We start from the raw sequence: 8509 nt of genomic DNA, 5'->3' as shown, positions 1-8509 counted from the left end.
CTCACAATTAGGGGATTAATATTTTGTGTATATTAAAGAAGTTTTATTGATGTAAGGTTGTTATTGTGGTTTGTTGTTTAGATGTCCTCTATTCTCCCCATAGTCCCCTTTCCCACCTCCGTATTGTTGCCACGGTTCGGAGGATATAGGGTGGGACGCGAAGTAAGAGGGAAGTGGGAGAACCGCAAAAGGCAGGATGCGAATGAAAGAGGGGCAGGGAAGAAAAAGAAAAGAATCCACGGAGGGAATCGCAAGCGAGAGAGGAACTCAAGATCACCTCGGACCGTCAGGCTGAGAGTCACCGGCTACAGGGGGTGTTAGAACAGCAAGGACCACGCCCGTCCAGGGCCGCCGGAGGCGGGCAGTGGCGGAAAGCCGCGGGCGGTAAGAGGCTGCCGCTGAGTGCTGCAGCGCCTCGGGGCGCGGCACTGCCAGTGGTCAGGGGCCAGCCCGCGGACGGGCGCTGATCCACGTGGGCTGCGGTGACCCGGGGCCACCGGTGGCTGGAGCCGCCGATCGGTGGGGGCCGCGCTCGTAGATCAGAAGGTTCCGTGTGCGCGGGGCCGCCAGCAGCGGGAACCGCAGTCGGCGGGCACCAGAAGTGGCGGAAAGCTGCGGGCAGCGAGAGGGCCGCCGCTAGCTGCAGGGATCGAAAGCGCTAGCCACGGTACAACCCCGGCGCCGCAGGTTCTCCTGTGCAGGGCTGCCAGTGGCGACTGCGAGGCGCCCAGCACGGTAGCGCCCGGCGGGGCGGACCCGCTCGCGCGGGGTTTTCGGGCCGGGAATCCACGTGGGCGACAGCGACTCGGGGGCACTAGTGCAGTAGTAGCACACGGGGGCGTGGGAGCCCCAGCCCGCCGCACGCCCTGGCGCCGAGTGGAAGCCACAAGTCCTGGTGTGTGGGCCGGGAGAGGGAGGAGCCGATACTGGCAGCGTGCAGTGAAGACCGGGCAGAAATCACATCGGCTCACTTCAGCAAGAGCAGTGAGTAGCCTAATGTCTCGCTGGTTCTCTGTTTGCTTTTGCTTTCTTAGAGAAAGGCAGGGATTTTTAATTTTTTTTTCTTTTCTTTGTCTTCTCTTAGCTGTTAAGAAAGCAAGATTATCTTGCAAAGATCTGTGAGTAGCTATTAAGAGGGGGCTTTTGTTGCAAAGGGCTGAAAGAAAGAAATGGGCCTAAGAACAAGTAAAGAATTCCCAAGGGGAGGGAAAAATGAAAGGATAATCCTGAACAGCCCCCTGGGAAGAAGACTAACCTGGTGGAGATGTGACCCCAACACCAAGAGTGAAGATAAGGTTATGCAGTATTGTGTGATAGAGTGGACTAAGAGGGAGACTGGATCCAACCAGGTGTACAGGCCGCGGTGAGTTGAAAGAAGAGTTGGATGTGTCTGGTTTTAAATATCCATATAAAAATTAAATAACAACCCCAGTACAGATCAGGGAGACATGGTGTATGCTTTGTTTTCCTCCCTTTTGCTGCCTCCTACCTTTTTATTTGTCAACTCTAACTTTTAATCAAGTGTAGCACATGTTATGAATAGAAAATTGTATTTTTTTTTAGTTTCAGAGTTAAAAAAAAGCAAGTCAAACCGGTCAGACTCCTTTAGGTTCCCTGTGGAAGAAAAGCCCTTAATCACTCGTTGATGGCCGGTGATTAACTGATTGTTTCCCTGAGGCTGGCTGCATACCAAGAAGATACCAAGGGAAACCCTCCAGGGTAAAGAGATGGGCAGTGACACCAGAAACAACATGCAAATGACAAATGCAGTGCAACCTGGGTTTTTACAGTTTTACAGTTTTTATAAGAAAAACCCCTAAAATCACGAGCCAATAAGTGACTTAAAGTGACGTCTAAGGATGGGAGCATTGTCCCGTACCTGCTTGTATCTTTTTATTTCTCACCCTAACCTGAAAAGAAACTGATTAAAGAGACCCCCCGGGTTTCTAAACCAACAAGTCAAGGACTCAATGACTCTCCCGTGAGGACAGAGTCCCCAGTTCTGTCTGCAGACCAGCGGACAAAACTGCATCATCCTCCTGCTTTGTGCCACGCCTGGGAGCAGCGGCGGCGAGGGCGCAACCCGTCGATTTCTCCCCACCTGAGCTGATTCTTCTTAATAAAGGCATTAAAAAGGAGAAAGATCTCCTGCCCATTTATTTCAGCACAGAATAGTCATTCTACACTCAAATTTAGTGTTTTGAGTAAAAAGTTATCAATTTTATTTTAAGGTTGCAGAATTAAAACAAGTTGGACCAGTTGCTCTTAAGTTGAAGGTTTGACTATTTGTTGTTGATAGCTTCATGTTGCAGTCACCTATTGTTGAGAGTTTTTCTTCGATTGCCTGTTAATGGTTGCTGATCAGCACAATTGTCCCCCTTCTGCTTCCCGGGGAGTGACACCAGACCCTGCAGGTAGCAGGGGGGGAGTGACATCAGAACTGGTATGCAGATGAGAATGCATTTCACCAGATTTTGCAATTTTCCAGGAAAAAAACCTAAAAACAACGAGCCAACATGAAATTAAGAGACCTAGGTAATGTCTAAAGGTGAGGAACTTAATCCAGTATCTGCTAGGATCCTTTTTACTTCTCACCCTAACCTAAAAAGATGTTAACTAGAAAGAGGACCTGGAATGTTAAACTGAAAAAGTGGAATTCCCACTACTCCCTGGAGGACGGAAGCCCCAGCTCTGCCTGCAGACCAGCGGACACAGCTGCATCATCCTCTTCCTCCGTGCCACTATTGGGAGAAGCGGCGGTGTGGGCGATCTGTTGTTTCTCCCCAGCCTGAGCTGAATCTTTGTAATAAAGGCATTAAAAAGGAGAAAGATCTCCTGCCCTATTTATTTCATTTAGCACTAACAAGTGCTACTTCTCTTTCAAGTTAAGAGAAGAGCTTGGGTGTCAAAACCTTTCTTTCAGTTCAAGATAATACCATGATGAACTCTGTTTCAAAGTCACTGTCAACCCTGCAGAGAGGCCTGGAGCTTTCCTTACCCTGTGTGCCTGATCCCCAAGAGACTGTGAGCTGCCTTCAACAGAAACAGGGTCCACAGGTACCTTCCCTCAGTTAAGGGGTAAGTGGTGCCTGTCGACAAAACACAACAGTTTTTCTACTGTCACCTACACTTCCTCTTCCCTTCCTCTCCTAATGTAAGGGGTGAGGAATGCCATGTGTGCTATGCACTAGCAGTGTTCCTCAATACATCCTTCTAATCCTCTTCGTCATGCTAGTCAAGCCCCTGGGGAAGACAGGACAGCAAAAGGTGCTGAGTTTTGTGCCTTCCCGACCTTGTGGGGTAAGAGGCAGGAGGCAAGAATCCAGCATGATCTCTCCTTGACCTTTCCTTTAGGACAGCACTTTCTGTTCCTACCCCAAAGGCACAGAACGTGCTACTATTCTCTTTCTAGGACTCCACTGGGAGTGCTGGAAAGTACTGGGAGTGCTGTGAGGCTAAACAGTTAAATATTGCCCAGACGGTAACAGGCAGTAGATGTGGTTCATCTCATGTCAAGACTGCCATGGCCTTTCTTTATAGTAGCATGTTTTAACTAATTGTGTCTATAATTAACTGATAAGTGGTATGAGAAAACAAACAAACAAAAAAAGACTGTGACACAATGTCCCACCCATATTCCCCTCTCCTGTCCCCATCTCCACCATGATGTAATTCCACAGGGAGAGACACACAGAGAAATCAGGGCAAGGAGAGCTGTAGGGAATGCTGTGCACATGTGCCAGTGTGTGTGCCTGTGTGTTCCAGGGTCTGTGACTCTGCATGTGTGCATCAGTGTGCATGGCTCTGTGCTTGTGAGTGTGCACAGGCTCTGTAGATGTGAGCATGGCCCTGTACCCAAATCTGTGCTTCCCTTCTTGGTGACTGCTTTGTGCTGAACTACATGAGGATGGTAGAACTGACTACACTCAAGCCATGTTTCAGTAATGATAACCTGTCTTGTGGCTGGTTAGGTATTTAACTGCATTTCATTGACCTCTTTTACATTAAATGACTAAAAAACATCAGAGATATGGGTCTGGCCCAGTGAATATTAGTGAAGAAAAGGAAGAAAGCAAATGTCAAATACTGATTAGACAAGAGCAATGGCAACCACCAAGCATCAATTAAAAGGAATAAAGTGATGGTACAATTGAAACTACAGATATAAAATCCAGAAGTGGGAGATGGTGCATGTGTATGGTTTTTGGAAGGAAGTGGCTACTTCCTTTTTTAATCTAATTCAGCTCTAATGTAGATAATAATTACTAATATGAAAAACAATGAATTAATTTCCTGAATTCCTAGATGGAAGGTCTCCAAGGAAAATCCTAGCATAGTGGGAAGCCAGGTGCAGAATCAGATGGTGTTAAACTTTCCTAAAACAGATCATGAAAGAGGTGTGAGCTCCCTCTAGAAGTGCTAATTCTCGGGGAAATACAGCAAGAGATCTTGACCACCTGTGGGTAGTGAAGATTTCATGGTACTTGTAACTGTCACAAAATAAAAGGCAGCACCGTGGAAATGTTCTGTGAGGGGTAATTGATTTTGCCGTCTCAATTTTCCACTCTGTGTTTCTAATGGAATACTTTTTCTTAAAATAGTGAATCTAATCAATCCTAAGGGTAAAAGATTTATTTTGTCTCACTCTTGACAAACAAGTGTTTTGTTTGCATTTTGCCTCTGTAATTAAAATCTGAGTACCAATAGTGACATCATCTATAGAAATTAATAATTATTGCTCCTGTAAATGCACTGTACAGTATTTCTGTCATAGAAGAGTAACCCTTATTCCAAGACAGAGATGGCTCTATTCCACTGATTAGAGACAAAAAATGCTGTGTAGATTTGGGGGCCGGGTGAGGGGGAGAGGAGCTGAAGGGGGGTTAGAGGGAGAACAGCTGACAAGAGGGATTTTTGTACATGTGCACATACAGAATGTGCATGCTGGATGTTGAATGTAAATTCAAGCTTGATGGTGTTTCTGATAAATGCTGTACTTCTTTTGAAAACTTTAAGTAGGAAGAGGCAGGACCAGCTAGCCTACAAATGGAAGCAGCACCACCCTTAACTGTGAATTTATCTGACACAGGACTTTGAGCAAAACACCTCTGAATTTTGTTTAGGTGGTTTGGGGGTAGTGATCTGTTGCTTTTATGGGTCTCATGTGTACCCCCAGGAGAGGCTATAACTGGATTGTTATATTCTTTGTCCTATGTTATTCTAGATTTTAGTGTGCTATATAAGGGTTCCTCAGATTGTTCTTTAACTGTTGTTTCTTTCCCCACCCTTTCCCCCTAGCTCTCTGTATCCTTTTCTTCTCAAGCCATGATGATGTTCTTCAAGCTTTCAGTGAGTGCCATCCAATCTTAACCTAAGTAAAAGGCTTTGTGTTCATGTGTATTTTACAACATAGTGGCAAATCAACCATCTAGAAAATAGTTTGCTGGTGAATGCTTCTGTCAGAGTATTCTGGGAAATAATTTTCTTTTACGAGTAATGCTAGAAGGCATGCAGAATGACAATATACGCTCTTTAGGGCAAATAATTTGAGAATGACAATTCTACCAGACTGTGCATCTTCTCTAGTTAATACGAAGGACTCTGGCGCATTGAATTATTTATTTATATGAGTAGAAATGCTGAAAAGGCACCTAACCATATGTTTCAGGTGCTTTTGGCATCACTAGGAATGCATCACAAATAAGACCTTAAAATTACAGCAGTATAATACGATATCAAAACACCTCTAGAAAGAAACACAAATGTTACTCTAAATAGTCTAATAATTATGCTCACTTGGAATTCATCCTAGTTTTAAAATGTGGGGGAGGGAATTGTTATGAATAGAAAGTAGTATTTTTTTTTTGAGTTTCAGAGTTAGAAACAAGTCAGACCTCTTTGGTTTCGCTGCTGCCGAAGAAAAGCTCTTCAAATACCTGTTAATGGCCGGTGATTAACTATTGTTTCCCTGATGCTGGCCGCTTGCCAAGAAGACACCAGGACAGACCCTCCAAGATACTGATTAAAGAGACACCCCGGAGTGTTAAACAAACAAGCCAGGAATCTGCGACTCTCCCGTGAGGACAGAGTCCCCAGCTCTGTCTGCAGACCAGTGGACAAAGCTGCATCATCCTCCTTCTCCATGCCACGCCTGGGAGCAACGGCGGTGTGGGCACAACCTGTCGATTTCTCCCCAGCTGAGCTGATTCTTCTGAATAAAGGCATTAAAAAGGAGAAAGATCTCCTGCCCATTTATTTCAGCTTGGGGGACTCGTCCGGGATAGCCATGCCTGAAGAGGACACCAGGACTGGGACGGCCGCCCACCCTGGACCTGCAGGACAGTTGGCTATTGGGACCAGAGAAGATCAGCTTGGGACAGTGACACGGAGCAGCGCCGGATAGGTGAGAATATCCGGCGGCGGGAGAGGGAGGTGAGCGAGTGTGTGTGAGTGAGACGAGGGCCCGCAGCTCGGCCCCTCGAAGCGAGTGAGGACCCCTCAGTACTGCGGTTCCGCACCCCCGCGAGGGGGCCGGCTGGGAACATGGGGAAGCGAGTCGAACTGGTGATTGAGGCGCCTCCAAAGGGGTAAAGAGGACCCCCTCCAGGTGTCCGGAGGAAATACTGTGTGAGTGGCACGCACCCCAAAAGCCCTGATACAAGTCCTAACGAGGGAAGTTAGGCGATTTAGAATATCAGGCAGTTTTGCCCTGACGAAGGAGGTCAGGCAAACCTCAGAGGTCAGGACCTCGAGGATTTTTTTTGTGTTTTGTTTGTTTGTTGAGTCTTGGCAAGAGAAGGCCAAGGTCTCAACAAAGTCCTGACGAAAAAGGTTAGAGAAATTGGAGTTTTGGCAGGAGGTCGAGACTTCTTAAATAAGATATATTTCCTTTAGAGAAAAAGGCATCTTTGTGATTTGTTTTGAGGCAGAAAAAATGGGAGGATGCGGTAGTAAGAAAAGTGGCCAAAGACTGAGGAATATACCTCCCCACAGTCCCCTAGATGAACTATTAGAGAAATGGGACTCTATAGAAGCCACAGAAGGACTAGATAAAGTTAAGATGATTCATTACTGTTCAGAAGTGTGGCCAGAATTAGAGGTGCAAGGAGGATGGCCGTGGTGTGGGACGAAAGACAAGTGGATGTGTCAACAGCTGAGTAACTATCTGACGGCTCGAGAGGATACTGATCGTGAGCAATTATTATATGTAGCTTGTTGGTTGAATGCTATAAAGAATGAAGGAGTGCAAATTTGTAAAGTGCAGAACAAGAAAGAAGAGAATGAAAGAGGAGATGCTGGAGTTAAAGAAATTGGTAAAAGGTGGGACCCCCTAGACTACTTGCCTCCTGATGCCCCTCCACCTTATTATCCTCTCCTTCGAGCACCTCAAATAGCAGATCCAGTTCTTCTCCCAGCTGCCATGGGAGCCATTCCCTCACCACCCCCTTTGACTCCTTTAGCTGCTTCTGCACCACCACTAATACCCACTTCACCTGCTGCATGCTCCACCCCTTCTCCAGCTCCACTTAACATGCACCCAAGCTCTTCTCCCCCTCCTACTGCTGTCCCTCCACCTCCTCCTAACTGGGACACAAATGCCTCCTTATCTAGTAACCCCTTATCACCAGGTACAGCCGTTAGCCTACAGCAAGTCCAAGCTAATGCTAATACCCCTCAAGTGAACAGTCTTGTGTCTGAAGATGAGCCATACTGTGGTACCCGATCCAAGACCTCCACAGTAGAGAGACTTTTTCCCCTTAGAGAAGTTCCTATGGGAGGAGTAGCAGGAGGTGTTGGTTTTATAAATGCTCCTCTACATGCTTCTGAGGTAAAAGGATTCAAGAAGGAGTTAGGGAATTTAGTTGAAGACCCCGTGGGCATTGCTAACCAAGTGGATCAGTTCTTAGGTCCAAATTTCTACACTTGGGGGGAGATGAATTCCATTCTAAATATATTATTTTCCCCAGAAGAGTCCCGAATGATTAGGGCCGCAAGCATAAGAATTTGGGAAAAAGATAATCATCCAGGGCCCCAAGTGCCATCAGGAGAAGAAAAATTGCCACTAGTGGATCCCAATTGGAACCCTAACCAGGAGGAAGGGAGGAAGGCCATGATGGAGTACAGGTCTTTGATAATTCGGGGGATCAGAGAATCAATTCCCAAAGGAACTAATACAAAACTGGCATTTGAGGGTATACAGGAGAAAGATGAAACTCCTGCCACTTGGCTTAATCGCCTGAGGCGGAACTTTCAATTGTACTCCAGAACAGACCTGGACACCAGAGATGGTGAAATGCTACTAAAATTCCATTTTGTTACTAAATCTTGGCCTGATATATGGAGAAAACTGGAAAGGATTGAGGATTGGCAAGAAAAAGACATTAATGAGTTATTGAGGGAAGCATTGAAAGTGTATTTAAGGAGGGAAGAAGAAAAAGCAAAGGCCAAAGCTAGGATCATGGTCTCTATAGCTAGAGAAAGTGTGGGAGCAAACAACCCTTTCCTACAG

General features: G+C 46.2%; 1 long non-coding RNA gene across 2 annotated transcripts; it reads left to right on the top strand.

Moving 5' to 3' along the window:
• Positions 1-235: 235 nt before the first annotated feature.
• On the top strand, positions 236-8035 carry LOC135286881 (uncharacterized). Of its 2 annotated transcripts, XR_010350883.1 has the most exons (4): positions 236-984; positions 1085-3078; positions 5299-5349; positions 5876-8035. It is a non-coding gene; the product is annotated as an uncharacterized LOC135286881 (long non-coding RNA). The 2 variants fall into 2 exon arrangements; XR_010350882.1 differs by having other exon boundaries at positions 236-3078.
• The last annotated feature ends 474 nt before the right edge of the window (positions 8036-8509 follow it).

This window comes from Passer domesticus, chromosome 27 (assembly GCF_036417665.1).
Source record: "Passer domesticus isolate bPasDom1 chromosome 27, bPasDom1.hap1, whole genome shotgun sequence".
Taxonomy (NCBI): Eukaryota; Metazoa; Chordata; class Aves; order Passeriformes; family Passeridae; genus Passer; species Passer domesticus.
The sequence above is the reverse complement of the archived record's forward strand: the minus strand, read 5'-3'. Positions and strand labels throughout refer to the sequence as shown.